General features: G+C 39.2%; 1 protein-coding gene across 44 annotated transcripts in view; it reads left to right on the top strand.

Moving 5' to 3' along the window:
• ZNF438 (zinc finger protein 438) overlaps positions 1-20,093 on the top strand; it is a 213,670-nt gene that overhangs the window by 58,957 nt on the left and 134,620 nt on the right. The window contains exon 1 of one of the 44 annotated variants that reach the window (XM_059909663.1): positions 4,876-4,934. The exons of the other annotated variants lie outside the window; for them this stretch is intronic. The gene's annotated coding sequence lies outside the window, so the exon portion shown is untranslated. Of the gene's footprint in view, positions 1-4,875; positions 4,935-20,093 lie in introns of those variants that run through there. 44 annotated transcript variants of the gene reach the window in all.

The raw sequence follows: 20,093 nt of genomic DNA, 5'->3' as shown, positions 1-20,093 counted from the left end.
TATTTCTGTATTATATCTTAAAAAGACACTTTTTATTATTGCCCACATTCAGGCCCTTTCCCTTCTCATTAGACTGGGAAAAAAGAAGAAATAGTCAAATTAAAGTTAATGTATCAGATTTTGTATTTGGTGTTTGCAATGGCAAAGTATAAGATTCAGAATATGTTTGGGATTATTGAATTAATGTATTTTATGGTGATGGGTAGGGAAACATTACCAGTTACTTACGAGTAAGCTTGTTTTCTGAGATGTCCCTGTCAATTATGGTATCAGGTGGCACAGGGCATGGCATTTACATTCTCCTTAATGTTTGCTCAGTGTCAGAGGCTGTCCTTTTGCTTTGAGTCCCTGATAGAGTATTATCCCTACCTTGGATGCTTCTAGTCGTGTGCCCTTCTCAAGTGGGCGTCATCTCCATTCCTTCACTATAATAAGGGTGCTTGTGTACAGGGCTTTCCCATTTTTTTCAGAATATACTTGAGGACTATTTATGGAAGCGGCTCTTAGAGGACCCGCAGCCTTGTCTTGGAAACAGTGTGGAGGAAAGAAGCCTGTAGCAGTTGCAAGGGGCAATATCTTTAAGAAAACAGTAATGTGGCTAAGTCACTTTGAACTGGAAGGCTTGCCTTTATTTCTCATATTTTTTTAGCAGTTAATTATGTAGCTGGACTACCAAAATTCAGGGAGTGAGGGGAAGCTGAGAATTGCGGGTCAGGGTGAAGTTCTTGGCCAGAGACTCCTTTCCGTGTGGCGTGTGGAAAGCAAACGGGCTGAGGAGAATGCAGGAGGACCGTTAGTCTTGCTTTGGTCCTCTGTTTTCCTTTGTGACCATGGCAAACATCTCAGCGCTTCTGGGCCTCAGGCGGGGTCTGTGCAGGGAGAATGGTGACTGTCCAAGATGCTTTCTCACTTTAAAACTCCGCGCCTGACCAGGGCACCAGGGGTAGCAAGGGAGTTTCCATCTGACAGCACTTTTATTTATTTCGTTTAAGCAAAGAAGTTAGCTTCATTTCATCTTGGAAAGTCAAGATAAATAAATCACTTCTCTTACCACCTTGAGTAAGGAGAATTGGAAGGATCATATGTGACTCATGTATTTGTGCTCCGACCTGACGTTAGCAAGTGACACCCGTTGTGGTGGACTGTCCCACCATAACACCTGGAAGTAATCTGGTAAAAGAATGACTCAGAGGAATGTGAAATCACCATTTTTTCCCCTGAGAAAACTAAGATATTTATCTAGACTCCCAGAAGGTTCTTGCCTTTTTCCCTGGGATGTGTGCATGTTTTGAGATTGAGGGTCCTGGGAGGTAGGCCCGCTGTGCGACCTTCAGCCAGGCATCAGACTGAAGGTCACGCCGAAGATCTTTCATTGATGAGGTCCTGAGTGGTCCAAAGGCTGCTTGCACTGAGTTTGTGTTTCATGAGGTCAACAGTAGGAGGCCGCCCAAACGGGCTTTTTGTCCTAAGCTGAGCTGGGCATGGTCACAAGCAGGGTGGGCAGAGAGCGTTTTCAGATCATGAACCTGTCACAGTTGTGGAAGAGCGAGGGCACAGTGCTGACTGAGTGGAATCTGTACAGCGGTCAGAGGACGACTCTTTCTGAAGAGGGGCTTTGTTCTGGCAGGTTCTGGAGGATGATTCCCGACAAAGGCTCCATCCAGAGCAGCGTGGAAAACAGATCATTGCTTCTTTTCTCTATAGTCATCACTTTGAGGACTACAAAGTCATTGAAAAGTTTTATTTCCTGCTCTATCAAGAGCTTCTAGGGGAAAAGAAAAAAGAGAATTGTTTCATTTCAGAAATGCATTTTGTTTCAGTCAATAAAAAGTTGCTGTGAATAAGTCAAAATAAAATGCAAAATAAATTCAAAACATGGATGAAAAAAGTAGGTGGTAGGCTTTTATTAACTGCCAGAGTGAGGTAGGCCCTTCTAGGGATGCAGAAACCAACACTCAGTAACCTCTGTTCTCAGGAACTGAGCTTGAGTGAGGCAGACAGATAGATGGCTAATACTTACTATGTTTCATTTGGTTTTTTTTTTTTTTTAATAACTTGGGGTTTGTGTTTTTTTTTTTTTTGGCTGTGTTGGGCCTTCGTTTCTGTGCATGGGCTTTCTCTAGTTGTGGCAAGCAGGGGCCACTCTTCATTGCGGTGCGCGGGCTTCTCACTATCGCAGCCTCTCTTGTTGCGGAGCTCAGGCTCAGTAGTTGTGGCTCATGGGCCTAGTTGCTCCGCGGCATGTGGGATCTTCCCAGACCAGGGCTCGAACCCGTGTCCCCTGCATTAGCAGGCAGATTCTCAACCACTGCGCCACCAGGGAAGCCCCTCAGTTGGGTTTTTATAGACCAGCTACTCTATGCAAGACACCGCACTAGATGTTGAGTCTACAAGGCGAGGTAGATAGAGTCCCTGTTCTCAAGATATTTAGAGTCCAGAGTGAGATGCGTCACCAGGCGTGCAGAGCACCAGGTACACGGAGGCATATAGGAAGACATCAGTAATTAGAATGCACAGGAGAGAATACGCAGGTGACTTTGAACTTGCGCCAAGAACTAAGCAGTCTCAAGGCACCGATTCCTGCAGCGGTTGCCGTAAGCTGTGCTTATTAACATTCTGGCCCCAGAGCTACACCTTTCTGACGTTAAGAATAATAAAAATAGCCAAGAATCGTACAGTGCTTGACTCAGTGTCAGGCACAGTCTAGTACTTTACACATAACAACTTATGTAATCCTTGCAACAGTCCTATCAGGTAGTGTTAATATTAGACCAGAAACTGAGGCCCAGAGCAGGTGGGTAACAGCTAGCCTGCGGTGGGTCACCACGGTGCTAGGTTGAGGCTTCTAGAATCAAGGAAACCAGCTACAGGAGGAGCCATTGTTCTGAGGTTTGCGGATATGGCAGCTTAACATTAATGAGCCCATAGCTGAGCGTCTGGGAGAAAACAGTTGTTGATACATGTGCTTTTCATTTGCTAGAAATAAAGCTGTACATTGTTGTTGTTGTTGAAATTGCCCTATACTAGCTATACATTATATCTAGAATTTTTATTTGAAATTATAGGAAAATAACTTTTGATCAAATAGTATTACCCGTTTATTTACAGAGAAGGGCTTTCTTGAATTATAAATATATCTAAAAGAGATCGTACTGCTTCCTGCAAACACCGACTCCACAGCTCCTTGAGGTGGAGATTTCTATTCAGCCTAATGTCCTCCTGGTCAAGTAAGAGGCTGCTTTCTCTACCTCTCATCTGTTGAAATGTCTGTCCCTTTTTACAGTACCGGAGGTCTTTAATTTATAAGCTGGATTTGTAAATTGCAGGGGTCCAGGCCCGTTGGGCCTGTGGCTTCCCTTGGTGCGTGAACCACAGGAGGCCTGCTATTTGCTGCTTTGAGGGAGTTCATAAGAGCTTCTGTGACCTGGTTTGCCCACAGTTTATAGGCTCACATCCAGGTGATCTGAAGGAAGAAGAATGGGGTGAAAAAGTCAAAGTTATGGTTGTGAACGGGAAGGAAAGTTAGAATTTTAAAACCAGAATCAAAATGGTACAGACAAGAATTAGAAGTTAGGAAGGGCCTAGGAGGAGAGGTTTTTAATTAGAGCCACCCTCAAGACACTGGAAATTGTTGTGATGGTTTTAAATAGGCAACCCCTTTGGCCTTAAAAAGAATCGGCAACTTGACTTTCTGTATGTGGTTTATGAAATGTAAACACACACAGAATTCAAGGGGAGAAGGTGATCTTTCAGTGTAAAACTGTTTCGATTTATGGCTTCCTGGACATTGAAAGCCTCCTTGCACCTTGATTAAATACATTGAGTGGTTTTAAACTTAATAAAATTGTAAGGAAGCTTCTTTTTGTTTTCTTTTTGCACAAGCAGGTATTTTCAGTGTAACGATCAGGAAGATGAGGAAGATTATTGAAGGCAGTCTGTGACATAAAGCTTGAATGGTATTACTAAATAAAGAAAAGGAGCTTTAGACCTCTTTTTGACTCTATCTACAAATAAAATAAACTTTTTCATGTAATACTGAAATCAACTATGCAATCGAAGAAGCTTATTAAGATAATACTTTGTGTAAATCTATTTTCTACTTTGCTTTACTAAAAATTTTATTTATAGAAGGAATACATAAATACCCTTCTTCTGTTTTTTTTAAAAAAGCCTTACAAATCAAAAGGATTTAAAGGGATTAAAGTTCCCTTTGACCATCACGGTCCCTGGGTCATCATTTTGCCTTTTATTCTTCCAAATCTTGTTCTGAATACTTACATGCATATATTTGTATGCCTAGAACAGGTATTTATGTTTTGTTTAGATGTTAAAAAATAACCCACAGAGGGACTTCCCTGGCAGTCCAGCGGTTCAGACTCCGCATTTCCAGTGCAGGGGGCGCGGGTTCGATCCCTGGTTGGGGACTAAGATCCCACATGCCACAGTGTGGCCAAAAAACAAAAACAAAAAGACCCCATAGAATGTATTGTTATGCTGGTTCACTTAAATATGACCTTGCATTATATCTTTTGTTTTTAATAGTTCAGTAATGTTACTGACTGCAGCTGATATTTACTGAGTAGTTATTATGTGCTAGGTAAGATGTTTAGCATCTTTCATATAATTTTGTCTCATAATCTTCATAATAAGCTTCAGAGGTGAATAAAAATCATTGACTTTACATGAGTAAAATTCCACCTTCATTATGTCTCACATTTACATTAAATTACTAATGCCAGTAGTTCCATCATTCTTTAAATAAGGCTTCAAAAATAAAACATTTGGAATGATTTTTTTAATTGCTAAGAATGTTAACTCTTAGTTCTGTTAGATTTGTTGTTCCTGTGCCGTTGGCCTCTCCACCCAGCCCTGGGAGTGAGTGTCTCTGCTGAGCCAGAAGGCTGGGAATGTGCTCACCTTTTAGGCGTGAACAGGTAGGATGTGTCACGTATGACTCATTCTAAATGAAGAACAGACAACCCCAGACATTTCCTCAGTAGTTAATGATTTTCAGAGTCCATGCCTGTGATGATGTCCTTATTTGGGGGACGGTTACACGATACAGGTCCTAAGTGTGAGCAGGTTTGTTTTTGAAAGATGCTTTTCACTGTGCTCTTGGCCATTCCGGTCTGAGGAAGTAAAGGCTACTGTCATAGGAACTCTGATTGTTTTTATGGGAATTGGTAGAAAAGGAGTGATGTTGGGTGGGTTGAGAGAAAAAAAGATTCTGCTTATTATGTGTACTCTGATTTTAGAGTTTGGATGAAGATATTTTCAAAATTTCCTGACAAAGTAGAAAGCTTTAATGTCTGGGACAGCTGTCAGAAGAGTTTAGATCTCAGCTCTGCTGCTCAACTAGCTGGGGAACCTTGTAAAAGCCACTTTATGCTGTTTCAATCAAATGATAATAATACCCACTTAATAAAATTGTGGGGTGGAATTAATGTAAAGTGCCTTGTACAGTGTGAAGCACTGTATGAATGTGCAAATATTGGGTGATACTCTTACTATTTTCATCATCGGAACTGTTGTCAAGGTCGTCTGCAGTTTGCCTCTTTTACTATTGCCTCTGTCCTGAGAAATTAACCTGCTTTCCTCTGTCCTTTATTACATGGAAGGGAGGACTGTAACAGAGCTCTGTGATCTTCAGAATAGCAAAAGGGGCCCTACTGCTGAATCACTGAACAAATATTGAAGTACAGCCAGCATTTCTTCAGGCCTAATGTAAGAACTGAAAAGATCATCTACAGTAACTCAAGAAGCAGAGATATGCCAAAGGTCCCAATAAATATCATTTCATTGTCACCACTACATAGTGTTTGTAGATGTATTTGGCCTTTTTGTCTTCAAGAGAAAAGTAAACAAGTATTAATTAATATCTGTCTATTTAGGAAAGTGTTTGTTACTAAATTCTGTTGCTGTGGGACCTGGTTTGAAAAAAACCATCAGAAATTATCTTGTGTTCTGGCTTCTTTTTGGTTATAATACTTAAATTATTCTGAAATCTCAAATAACATTCAAAGAAGGTATGAAGTTTTTATGCTTATCAGGAGGAGACATGGGTTAAAGTGATTAAGAGGCCTTCCAAGTAAGCTCTCATTTCCAGATGAGGAGATAGCGCCCTTGAGTTTCCGTGTGGTCCACGCGGTGATGGGGAACTGATCGTTGCTTGGGAGCCCAGTCAGAAGTCTACAGTTGAAATCTCAGTTGCTGTTTGGGTGACGTGCCACCCACTGTACAGAGTCACTACTGGCGCAGGTTGTCTCCTGGGGAAGCCATGTGTGCTTTGGAGGAGGCACATGCTGAAAACAGAGCAAAACAAAACAAAAAAAATCTTTGGTTTCGTTATTCCTTCTTCTGGATAGTTCTAAAAAACTAACCCCTCTTCTGGATAGTTCTAAAAAGCTAACACCTCTTCTGGATACTTCTAAAATGCTAACCCTTTTAACTTTCATTGGTGGTTTGCTTTGTCATCTCTGTATTCACTTTCATTTATTTCTTGACCTACTGTCTATGGCAAACCATCTCTATCCTGGTTATACCAAGGGAAAAAGTGAAATCTTGTTTCAGAGTGACCTATGAAATTCTATTCCATATTTTAGACTTAGCCCACTGGAGATATCACTTTCTTCTTCAGTTTATTTCACTACCCCACCGTGCCCTTACCATCCGAGCACCACGGGGTTGTTTGTTTGTTTGTTGTTTTTTTAATGAATCTCACGCTCACCTATTTATAGTAACTGAGCATTTCCGCCTTTCCCAGAGGCAGCTGTGGCGAGAGTAGCTTGTTTTCTTGAGATGGGAGCCAGCGGGCCTCTGAAGGAGTCCAGGGTCTGCACAGTCACACTTGCTTCTCCTTAACTAGCAACTAGAAACATTTTAACTTGCCTTGACTATCCCTAAGCAGCTCTTTAAAAAAAGAATAGTTTACAGTCAGTTGAATTCTCTAAGCTTCTGGCTTACAATACTGAAAAAACTACATAGAGTAGATAACGGATGGAGTAAGAATTTCTGATTCGTTTGCATATTATTTATTGTGGAAAGAATGTTTTCCCTACAGACTGACAGGGAACAAGATGTTTAAACATAAGCCAGGGCGGAGACCTGTTTGTTTGGTCAGCTTCAGAGAAGCCACGTTTCCCTACTTATGAAGAGTCTGCCAACTCTTCCATCCTCGCCGCCCCCGCCTGATTCTCCACGTTTCCTTGGGATTTTTACTTAGGCCTCTTGTTGGATAAGGCAGTGATAGAGTGCCTACGTGGCAATCAGAAAGGCTACAGGCTTTTTTCTGGAGCAGCATGATTTTATCATGTCAGTATGAGTTTATGCTGTGTGTGTGTGTCTATGTGTGTGTGTGTGTATAAAATGGCTTTTTCCCAGTCCCCTTCTGCTGTTGGCTTGTGTATTCGCATTGCTGGGTGGCAGCAGGACCCCATTTATCACAGGCGGTAGGAGCGGGTACGGAGATATGAAAGGGTTACTGTTCACATTTCCTGTGTAATTCCCTCTGATCTTACTGAGCTGTAATTCCTTTCTTGATGTTAAACATTCCCAGGCTCCTATAACCTTCTCGCCGGGTTGCACTAGCCAAGTTTGTCCCAGGTGATCATGTAGGCGGACCTCCTGTTTTTAAAGATTAGAAATCACTCCTTCGTCCGTGAGATAGGCTACATGCTCATTACTTTTCAATCCCAGAAGAAATCCCTTTGATTTGAAACAAGAACAGAGCACTAACATATTAGTTTTAAAATTCACATTTAGCAGCCAACGATCAAATTTGCTGTCAAATTAATTGTGTAGATTTAAAAATCTGCCGATTGCTGGTTTAGAGAATTTCGAGGTAAATGAAAGCCCGTTGATCTACTGAAGACTTACGTTCTTCCTTCGAAAAGCACACTTGAAAAATGGGTTCTGATTAGAAAAGGGTACATTTTGATGCCACTGCCTTACTTTTAGCTTACGTGATTGGTAGTGTGTTTTAAGTTGCCTCAGATGTAAAGCTGCTTAGCTGAAACGGCAACATTTCTGCTTCAATTCAGTTCAGGAGGTTGTAGCTGAGCATAGGGAGATACTTATTTTCTACTTTTTCTCTGGTTTTTAAAGTATATAGCAGCTCATTTTTATTCCACAACTTTTTAAATATACATTTTTGTGGTTGGCAAAGGTTTTCTATTTTTGCCTTTTCCCCTTAAGTTTTGGGAGAAAATGTTAACGCTCCTGTGAAGCATCCGTATGTGTCAGTGGCTGCTGATGAACTGGTGGGGACACGGAGTACCTATTCCAGCACTGGCCTCATCCAGGTAATGAGCTGCCCTTTAGACACAGCCCTGGGTAAGTTTGCTCGCGTTGTTTAGAGCACATTGCCACGTACCCACCCATCAACTTGGGAACCTAAGGGTTTGGGGATGGATAGAATCGAAACAATGTCTCTCTGAAGGAGTTTCTCGAATAACTTAAGTTTGCTGGCGAAAGCTATTTACATGGCTTAAAGCAGTGAGATAAAATATTTTTTATGCACCCTGCCGTGTGTAATATGGTTTTCCATGAAGGTGGATGGAGGAATTTTTAGATTGATTCTGTTTGAATCTGCCTTAGGGGGTCAGCGTGCCTGTTGATATTTCTCATTCCCTTTTAGTTCCCCAGTGCCTGAGACAGCCTGTCACACAGGTGGCTTTCGGTAGAGGGTTGTTTGAATGAATGAAGTAGATTACGTTTGTAGATTCTGAAGTGTTCCGTCTGTGCATTATTAAGCATGTGTCTAACAATGTAACCCTCTCTCCTCTTACTACTTGGTCATAGAGAAAAAGGACATTTAGTATTAAATTACTTAAATTATAGATAGTCTGTTAACATTTCCTGAGACCAGTAAGCCCATTTATTATTCTCATGATGGGAAAATGGTTATATTTTCTCCCATATCATTATTCCTAGGGCCATCATAAAGCACTCAATGGTAATGTTAATTAGTGGACAAATACTTACAGATACTTAGAGAATGCCGACATACACAGCATTGTGCCTGGTACTGTGCGTTCTCCAAAGATGTGTGTGACTTTGGTCCTACCACCTGGAGTCCAGACTTCTCAGCAAACAGGATCTGTACACTGGTCAGTTAAACAGCAACTTAAGGTCCATAAAAATGATTATGGGCTATGTGAGAGGCCTGAACGAGAATCAGGTGGCTTAGTGGAGAAGTCATTTCACTTGAGTTAGAGAGCAGTGAGAGATTTCATCAAGGAAGCTTGAGTCAGGCATTAAACTAATAGTTGGGGCTCAGATAAGAAGGAGTGAGGCTCTTTGACATCTATAAATATGGGTGATCATTATCACACTTCGTGTTCCCAACAGTGGTGAAGAAACAGCAACAGGAAACTTAAGTATATGGTGGAGACCTTTCTCCATCGGTGACTTATTTATTCCTTATTTTTTACTGAAGTGGAATTTCAAAACAGCTTCCACCAAGGCCATGCAGCAGCTCTTTAAGTTACCATAAGGACCCACTTCAGTAGGGAGTCCTCCCAAATTTCTCACCCATTTAACATTTCAGCAGAAAGGCAGGAATAAGATACATTGAAAAATTATCATTCATGACTACACGTTGGTAATAGAGGCCCCATCCAATCTCAGTGGCAAGTTTAACAGCTCTCACTGTTGAGTTACATCTTGATTTGAAGTCTAACATATAAGGAGATAGATCCAAATTGACAATTATTTTTTGCATAGATATTGGTGGTGGTAGTCACTATAGATAAATATAACTTTACAGCAGTTTTTTATTAACCCCTTAAAAGTTCTTCTACAGTACAGCAATTATTACATTGATATCCCAAACTCCTTTAATCCAATTTGTTTTGGTTTTGTAAAGCAAATTTAAAAATGGATAGAATTTTTATTGGGATCCTTGGACTGTATTTCCTTATTATTACTTATTATTAAAAACAAACACTTTAGTGCGTTTAATTTTAGAGCCAAACTTCTGTCTCTAGTTTCATTCTTTTATTGTATAAAACAGCCAAAGGAAGAATTATACAGCAAAGAAATGAAACCAGTTTTTCTAACACAGTAAGGATAGAATCTTAAGATGGTCTGCTGACTTTTTTTTTAGTCTTTTGGCCAGTAGCAAATTTATGTGGCCCTCTGCATTTCTGAATATCCCCATTTGTTCAGCTATATGAATTGAAGTGTGATAATGAAGGGGAAACTATAGCCAGTGCTTGTTTCCCATATTTTTGTGACGATCTCGGCTTTCAAGATATCGCTAAGTGATCCACGATTAAAGAGTTTGGTGGTCAGCTAATTTTATGTAAGGTGAGAGCATTTCAGTGAATATTGATATTTTATTTAACCTAGTATTTCCCAAATATATTTGACTTTGGAAATGCCCACTGCCTGCCTGCCTGCCTGCCTTCCTTTCTTCCTTCCTTCCTTCCTCCGGCTTCCTTCTTTTCTTCCTTTCTTTTTTAAGAACACCTATTAAAATCTCTTGTAGAACAAATTTCAGTAGTTGTCACTATAAACTTTACACACACACACACGCACACATATATATTATTCAGGTCTACTGCTTAGGTCCATTTTCTTCTTAATCGTCACCTTTTCTAGGGCATAGGATGGGATATAGAAGGAAAAATAATAATTTTTAAGTCTTGCTAGCTATTCTGATGTCATGGTTAGTGGGAAAGAGGCTGAGGCTTCTGTCTAAAGCAAGGTATGAGATTTGTCTGATGATTTATTTCAAGAGTTCCTACTCTCTGCATCTTCTATAGCTTTGAACGATCAGTTGACCAAGCGTAACAGAAGTTACCGCTGGTAGGAAGAGTAGGGTGGATTGGAGGTAAAACGAGACTTTCACTTTCTACTATAAATACTTCTGTTTTGTTTGTATTTTTCCATTAGTGTAAATTCCTTTTTTAACCTTAAAGACAAAGGACAAATTAGAAGCTCTCACTAGTTGAGAGAACCTCTATTTTATGCAAGGATTGCTTACTCCAAGCTTTTGTATACACTAGCCTCTGTGGTGTTTTTAAACTCACTTTGAAAAAAGTCAAAAAATTTAAACCATGTTTTCAGAAACAAACTTATTACATGATGGCAAATCTGATTAAAGTTAATATCCCTTGCCCTTACCTCCACTGTATCTTGTACATATTTCTGTTGTTGCTATTAATATACTGCACCGTCATTCTCTATTTACGTGCGAAATGGGGAACTGTGTCTTACTTATCTCTGTATCTTCAGCACCTAACTTTGAACCATCTCGTAAGCATTCAGTAAATGTCTGTTGATGTGGGTGTAGGGAGTGAGGAGGCTTAGTTTCATATTTATTCCTAGGGGAATACATTAGTGATTGTCACTTTCAAATCTTAAGTGGAATATGTTCTTTTAAAAATACCTTTAAAATATCATTTATTTTATTTTTGTGTAACGTAAATAAATACATCTGTCTTTTCTCAGAATTTAAGATCGTATTCATTAGTGCATATAATGTAAAATAAAATTTAAAATAAATGAATAAAATAACAAAGTTGGAGGACTTTGTTACTTCCCAATTTTAAAACTCACTATAAAGTGACAGTAACCCAGACACTATGGCCTTGGCATCAGGATGGGCATACGAGTCAGTAGAGTCCAGAAATGAACCTTACATTTTTGGTCCATTGACTTTTGACAAAGCTGCTAAGACTATTCAATAGGGAAAAGGTTCTCTTTTAAACAAATGGTTCTGTGGAAATTGGGTATCCTTATGCAAAAAAATGAACTTCCTCATAAAAATCAACCATACACAAAAATTAACTCAAAGTTAATTATGGACCTAAATGTAAGAGCTGAAACTCTTAAACGTGTAAAAGAAAGCACAGAAGAAATTTCATGGCCCTGGATTAGGCAAAGAGTTGTTAGATATAACACCAAAAGCATGTGACATAAAAGAAGAAATTGATAAATTTGACTTTATTAAATTACAAGCTTTTGTGCTTCAGAAGACACTGTTAAGGAACTGAAAAGACAAGCCACAGAGAAAATATTTTCAAATCATGTCTGATAAAGGACTGTGTCTAGAACATATAAAGAACTTTAACAGTTCAATAATAAGACAAACAACTCAATTTTAAAATGAGAAAAAGAACTGAATAGAGATTTCATCAAACAAGACATAAATGACTAATAAGCACATGGAAATGTGCTCAGCATCATTAGTTAGTAGGAAAATGCACATTTAAAACACAGTGAGATAACGACTTTGTACCCAGCAGGATGCCCATAAGTCAAAAAGACAGACGATATCTAATGTCTAGGATATGGAGAAGCAGGAACTCTCATACATTGTTGGTGGGAATGTAGAACGGTACACCCACCTTGGTAAACAGTTTGGCCAGTTCTTTAAAAATTAAACCAACTTACCATATGCATTAGTCAGGTTCTCCAGAGAAACAGAACGCATAGGATGTGTTTGTATGTGGGACGAGAGTTATTTTAAGGAATTGGCTCACAGGATTGTGGAGGCTTGGTGAGTCCAAAAGCTGATAGGGGAGGCTTGCAGGCCGGGAACTCAGGAAAGGGTTGCAGTTTGAGTCCAAAGCCAATCTGCTGGAAAACCAGGGAGAGTCGACGTTGCTGATGAAGTCTGAAGGCCATCTTCTGGGGAGTTGCCTCTTGTGCAGAGAAGTTGGCCTTTTGTCCTTTTCAGGTCTTCAACTAATTGGATGAGGCCCACCCACATTATGGAGGACAGTCTGCTTTACTCAGAGGCCATCAATTTAAATGTAAATCTCATCCAAAAACACTCTCCCAGAATAAAGTTTAACCAAATATCTGGGCACTGTGCCCAGCCAAGTTGACACAGAGAATTAACCATTACACCATAATAACCCAGCAGTTCCACTTCTCAGAATCTACCCAAGAGAAATGAAAACGTATATCCACACAGACTTGTATGCCATTGTTCATAGTAGCTTTATTCATAATAGACACAAATGAGAAACAATCCAAATGTCCCTCAGCTTTTAAATGGATAAACAAAATGTGGTATGTCCAAACATTGGACTACCATTTGGCAGTTGAAAAAAGGGAAAATACTGATATGTGCTGACACATGGATGAACCTCAAAAATATTATACTAAGTGAAAGAAGCCAAATTCAAAAGACTAAAAATTGTATGATTCCATTTGTAGGAGATGTCTACGTAGAGCAAATCAGAGGAGGTTTGGGAGTGGGCATGGGAATTGACTGTATATGGACTCAAGGGAGTTTGGGAGGGTATTGGAACTGTTCTAAAATAGGGTTTTAGTGATTATTGCACCCTTCTGTAAATTGACTAAAACGTCAATGAACTGTACACTTACAGCAGATGAATTTCATGGTATGTAAATTGTATCTCAATACTGTTAAAAAAAAAAAAAAAGAGGGGTGACAAAAATGGGACAGATGGGCTAAGGGTAGGACACACAATGCATCTCATAAAAGCTCCTTTATTTGCTTGAGGTGATTCACAGATTTTGCTCCGCGCTCTTTAAAGAGACCTCTCCTAAGGTGAGCTGTGTTTTCCAGTGTTTACAAAGTCAAATTTCACCAGCATTTTAGGAGACACCTAATAATCGTACTTCAAAGAGAAGCATATCCTTTCAGTCATGGTGCAGCGCACTCAGCTCTGTCCTCAGCGGTATCCTTGGAGTCAGTAACTGCCAGCGCTCTTCTCCACACCTGTCTCTTAAACCTCCCCTCCGGGCAGTCTAGTGGCTGCACATCAAGGGCAGTTCACAAAACACACCAGCTCTGCTTCGTGAATGGGGAGGTGAGCGTAAGGGGACAGAGCCAAGAACGCTGCTGCTCTTGGGTGGTCCCTCTTAATCCAGACACGCGGTTAGAGAGTAAAGAATGGCTGGACTGATAGACAGATGGCAGTCCTGCAGGAGCTTTCGGTGAAAACTGAGTAACAGGAAGTTTAACATCTCACTCCCTGGCAAGTACCTAGAATGCAGTTGTTCTCAGTTACAGGTTAGATATGGGGCCATTTGCTTTAATAGCCAGCGAGGTGGGGAGTAGGATTGGCATCCTCTTAGGAAAGCTGAGGAGGAAGAGTATTTAAATAGACTGTCTCCCACCTGTGAGTAGATGTGGCCTGAAGAAATATGTGCTGATGGGTTATGGTTCTCCCTGAGAAATAATTTTGGCTGTTCTCCAGTGCTTAGACTGCTTAGACCAAGGGCTCATTCTGTCTCTAAAGACAGTAGAATATGGCCATAGACATTAGCTTGGAATGGTGTGCTTTTCATTGTGAATTTTCACAAGTGATGCATGCTTGTTGTAAAACATTTTTAACTATTTAATTCATATGTCAAGTATAGAATATGTAGAATAAAAAGGTAAGGTCTCCTTTCATTTCTCTATTCCCTTCTTAGCTATTTTCCTATATTTAAATATATATTTAAATCGTTTCCAGTTTTTAGCTGTTATGATGCTGCAGTAAACACACTGGCACTGGGCACTCCATTTATAAAAAGATATGAGTGTACACACGCACACACACATACACACGTGTGTGTGTATATATATACGTATATGTTATCACCTTAGTAACAGCTATTACCTGGTCTGTACTTAATAATTTATCTTAATACACCAGTATTTCTTTATGTTCTTTTTTAAAATCACTGCTTGAGACTACCGCAAATGGTCTTAATTTTGTATTTGTAATTCTAGTCTTGTTTTAATCACGAGAAAGTGTCTAAATAAGCATTTGTTAAATGAACTACAGGACAACCTGCGTGTGCATCTTTTGGCTTGATTATATGTGAACAGTAGCTTACTTAGTAAGAAGAAAATTGTTGGTTTTAATTGCAGTAGCTTAGTTGAAGTTTATTATGTTTGGAGAATTGTTTTATAGTATCTCTGAGAATGTTGGCCTTTTTATCTCTAAGAAACCATTTTACCTTATAACGAACTTTGCAGATTACTTCTGAATAAGACCTAGGCTTAGGCTTCTGCTTCCAGTTCGGTTGTAGAGGTTAGAGGCAGGACATTGTGGCCCCTGAAATGACCTACGTAAATTACAAAAAAAAAAAAAAAAAAAAAAAAATCACTGTTTCAGTGATCTGTTATTACATAATAAATTGCGCCAACACTGAGTGGTTTAAAACAGCAGTTGTGCTGTATAGCTCATGATTCCGTGGGTTGGGAGTTCAGGCGTCTCAGCTGGTTGATTTTTCTATTCCATGTTGCACTGACTGCTATCACTGGATGGTATTCATTTGTAGATGGATTGGCTGCTCTGGAGGATCCAGGATATCTTACTCACATATGTGGTACCTGGAAAAAGGTAGAAGACTGTGTTCACATGATCTTTCTAGCGTAGCCTCAGGGTAGTCAGACTTCTACTATTGTGGCTTGGGACTCCTAGAGAGAATTTTCCAAGAGATAGGAAGGGGAAGGTGCTTTAAGGGAAGGCCTAAAACTGGAAACTGGCCCCACATCACCTCTGCCATATTGTGTTGGTCAAAGCAGTGCCAGAGCCCTCCCAGTTTCCGTGAGATGGGACATAGGCGTGGCCTCTCAATGGAAGCGGTAGCAGAGAACTTGTGATCATCTTTAATCTACCACAGTTCACCCTCTGGCCACAAATGATCTTACATTCCTCCTATGTTCAGAATATACTCAACGCCTTCCAAGAATTCCAGAATTCTCATCCCACTGTGGCTTTACCCTCAAGCTTCAGATCCAGGACCTTGTCATTTAAGTCAGGTCCAGATGTGCAGGAAGCTCCTCTGGTGTAGTTCCTCTCAAGAGACAAGTTATTTATTCAACATATAATGGAGAAGCAGGCATAGAATATCTGAAGTAAACATTTCCACTCAAAATCCAGGAAACAAGAGGTACATAGCTTTCACTGGTTCATAGTAATTTTGAAATTCTGATGTTGTCCTTTCTTTATTAGGTCATTTCTACTCCCTGGAAATGATTGTCCATGGCTCCTGGCTTCACTCTAGCAATTCTGAGTCACCCAGCTTTTTCTATAAGAAATGGTTCATGTTTACCAACTGGGTAGTCTTTCCAGCCTTGCTTCCTGCTTGTAGAAATTTGAGAGTCCAGAAGCATCTTTTCAGTTTGTTCTCTCTCTGCTCCTTTCAGTCCAATCTGACATAATTCTTTGGAAGACTTTGTGAGATTCCTCTGTATCAAATTATAATCCACTCCGTTAGACAGAAGTCACACTCACATTTGTTTCGAGATATGCTTTTTTCTACTTCAGATTTTGTGTCAAGGCATTAGAAGACGATACCCATAAGATTCTTAGAAGCTTTTCTGTTTGAAAGAGTCCAAAAGGCACACCCTCAAGATTCCTAGAGGCCTTTTATCTAGAAAAGAGAGTCTAAGAGGCACACTCTTAAGAGTCTTAGAACTGAACTAGATACAACTTTAAAGCATTTTGCAGTCTCAATACAGTATTTTGCAGTCACACTCTAGAAATTTTTATCCTGAAACCATGCTTTACTGGCAGAGCCCTAGACTTGATTTTTACTTTGAAGCTATTTCTTACTTTTCTGTCTGGGGAGAATGGGGATGAGAAAATGTTTTATGTTTGAAAAGAGCAAGTCCTGGCTCCTCTAAATTCTGCTTGAAAATGAAACGATTCTTTGTTAGCTCTAAATTCTGCTTGAAGATGGAAGAGTTCTTTTGTAACTCATCTTTCTCTTTGCATTCCATATCATACTTGGCTAAAAGAGACTATCACTTTCAACCTTCTGCCTGGCAATCTCCTTACCCAAGTCTGCCACTTTATTGGGCACATTTTCTCTTTTCTATTTTATGCAGGGAATAGTGTTGCAATTTTTCCACCACTGTGTAAGAGGGCTTGTCATTTCTCCATCTGTTAGCATTTTCGCTAATGTCCTTTAAGCTTTCATTAACAGTATTCTTGAGGCCCTTCCTGTTTCTGCTCACCACCTGGTCCCAAAGCCAATGTCACTATTTTAAGATTTTTATTACAGAGTCCCACTTCCATGTACCAGTATCTGTTATGGTTATCTAACTCTGTAACAAATTACCTAAAAACTTGTAATCTTAGAACAACAACCATTTTGTTGTACTTCACAAACTGTAGGTCAGTGAAAAGGGCAGGCTCAGACGGTGGTTATTCTTCTCCATGTAGCATCAGCTGAGGTTAGTTGGTGGCATTCAGTTGAAGGGTGGGCTGGTTTGAAGAGTCCAAGACAGTTTTACTCACATTTCTGATACTTTGACAAGGATCATTCAAAAGCTATTCTTGGTTGGGGCTGTCAACCAGAGTGCCTACACCTAGCTTTTTCAGCATGACAGTCTCACTGTAATTAGACTATGGTGACAATAGCACAAAAGAGAGGAAGGAGGAAATAGGTATCTTCTGTTGTAAAATTCTTACTTATATGTGAAGTGGTGTAATATTATTAGAAGTTAGATTGTGGTAAGTTAAAGCGCTATAGTTTAAGCACCAGAGCAACCACTAAAACTACAAAAGAAACAGGTACATCTAATAAGCCAACAGTGGAGATAAAATGAAATACTAAAAAATATTCAGTTCCAGATAAGGCAAGAAAAAATGGGAAAAGGAAACAAAGGATAAATTCAGGCAGATAGAAAATAGCAAGATGGTTACTTTGAATTCAGTCATATAAATAGTTATATTGAGTATAAATGGTCTAAATGCTCTGAAGGTGGAGCTCATCAGGCTAGATTAAAAAAGCAAGACCTACTAACTACATACTGTCCACAAGAAATCCTCTTCATATATGAACACACAGGTTATAAGTAAATGGATTGAAAAAGATATGCCATGCAAACACTAATCATTAAGAAAACTGGACTGGCTGTATTAATACACAACAAAATAGGCTTCTGAACAGGGAATATTACTAGTGATATTGAGAGATATTTCATAATGACAAGAGAATCAATTTATCAAAAAGACATGACAATCCAAAATGTCTATGAGCCCAATAACAGAGCTTCAAAATACTTGAAGCAAAAATTGACAGAACAGAAAGGATAAATAGGCAAAACTACAGTTGTAGCTAGTCTCAAACACTTCTCTCTCAGCATTTGATTTATAAGTAGGCAAACTATTAATAAAAACTAGAATCTGGAACAACACTGTTAACCAGTGGACTTAATTGACATTTATAGAATATTGCACTCAATAATAGAGGAACACACATTCTTTTCAAGTACACATGGAATTTTCATCAAGGTAGATCATATAACAAGTCTCAATAGACTTTAAAAGATTAAAACTATACAGGATATGTTCTTTTACTATTTCTAAATTGAACTAAAAATAAATAGCAATAGAATATCTAGAATTCCTCCCCCAAATATTTAGAAATTAAACAATACACTTTAAAATAAATCATGGTTCCAAGAAATCACAAGAAAAATTAGAAAATATTTTTTAACTGAATGAAAAATGAAAACACATTATATATCAATATTTATGCAGCTAAAACAGTGCTCAGAGGAAAATGTATAGCTTTAAAATACAAACATTAGAAAAGAAGAAAAGTCTAAAACCAATTATCTAAGCTTTCACCTTAAGGAGCTGGAAAAATCAAAGCAAAATGAACCCAAAGTAAGTGGAAGGTAGAAAACAAGAAGTAGAAATCAATAAAATAAAATATTATAAAACAGACAAATAATAGAGAAAATTAATGAAAGCAAAAGCTGTTTTATTATTGTTTTTTACCAGATCAGGGTAGTTGGCCCTCTTTAGTGTCAGTTCAGTGCCTTCCATATATATATTCCTAGATATAAGTGGTTAAAGTTGTCACTGTCTTAGGCTCTAGGCCCAGAAACTGGTGTCTTGTCATATCCACCATATTTTATTGGTCAGATAAGTCAAAGAGATTACCCAAATTCAAGGTTGGGGAGAAACATATATACCCACTTCTCAGTGGGAGAAGTTTTAAAATGTTTGTGTCACTCTTAAGCACAGTCATATTTTTGAAGACCTCAGAGAGCTATGAAAACAAAGAGTGATGAATGAACTGAAATAGCAGAAATGGAGGAGCATGTAGGAGATGAGACTGCTAGCAGTCATCCTTCCTGAGCGTGTTTGCTCAGAACGGACACTGGCTAAGGATCAAGCTTCTATGGAAGTGAAACTATGAGGGGAAAGAGGAACCATGGGAATTTTGATGGTCACATAGTCTGGCATGGTGAACTGGAACCTAGGGAGGCCTCAGACACACAGCTCGTTTTCCCCATAGGTTGTTTGCTGAGCCTGGGGGCGGGATGGGAGGTTGGGAAGTTGAGCTGGAAATATGCAGTGAAGTCTTCTGCAGTCCTGCAGTGCTTAGGAGACAGTCTCCATGTGATGGAGTAGGGTGCAGCTGCAATAAACACACAACTGATTTCACCTTTGAGATGTTTTACACCAGAAGTAAGCTGATTAGATTGAAGGGAGCAGCTTCTCACCCTACCTGTCTAATAGAGGAAAGAATGGGCCCTCACTGGGAGAAGTTAACATCAACCACAGTTTTATGGCTGTTACATTCACAGTATTGATAATAAACTAAAAAGTTATGTGACATGTGAAAAGTAAAAAAAAAAATAAAATAAAAGTTCAAAGAAGAAGGTACAAGAGAAGCAGATCCACCAATGATATAGACTTAAGAGTTACCAAACAAAGATTTTATAGTTGTTGTAAATGTGTTAAAGGAAATAAAGGAAGAGGCTAGCAAAGTGGATGGAAGGATGAACAGTATCAACAGAAAGTTGGGATCTGTCAAAAAATAATCAAATTGATATTCTAGAGCTGAGAAATACGGTATCTGAAATTAAGATTTGAGTTTAAGAGCAAACTAGGCACAACAAAAATAACTAGAACTAGTGAACTAAAGGACAGTTCAGTGGAAAAAAGTACAAGCCCAGAAAGAAAAAGGAATGGAAAGAACAAAACAGGTTAAGAGACATAGGGGATTGAGTCACTTCATCTAACGTACATGTGATTGGAGTTCCAGGAGGAGAGAATGAGCAAAAGCAATATTTGAAAAGATAATGACCAAAGGTTTTCCAAACTGATGAAAGATAGCAACCCACAAGTTCAAGAAGCACAAGAAACTTAGTG

Source organism: Balaenoptera ricei, chromosome 2, assembly GCF_028023285.1.
Source record: "Balaenoptera ricei isolate mBalRic1 chromosome 2, mBalRic1.hap2, whole genome shotgun sequence".
Classification (NCBI taxonomy): domain Eukaryota; kingdom Metazoa; phylum Chordata; class Mammalia; order Artiodactyla; family Balaenopteridae; genus Balaenoptera; species Balaenoptera ricei.
Note: the sequence above shows the minus strand (reverse complement) of the source record. Positions and strands in the feature narration are given on the sequence as shown.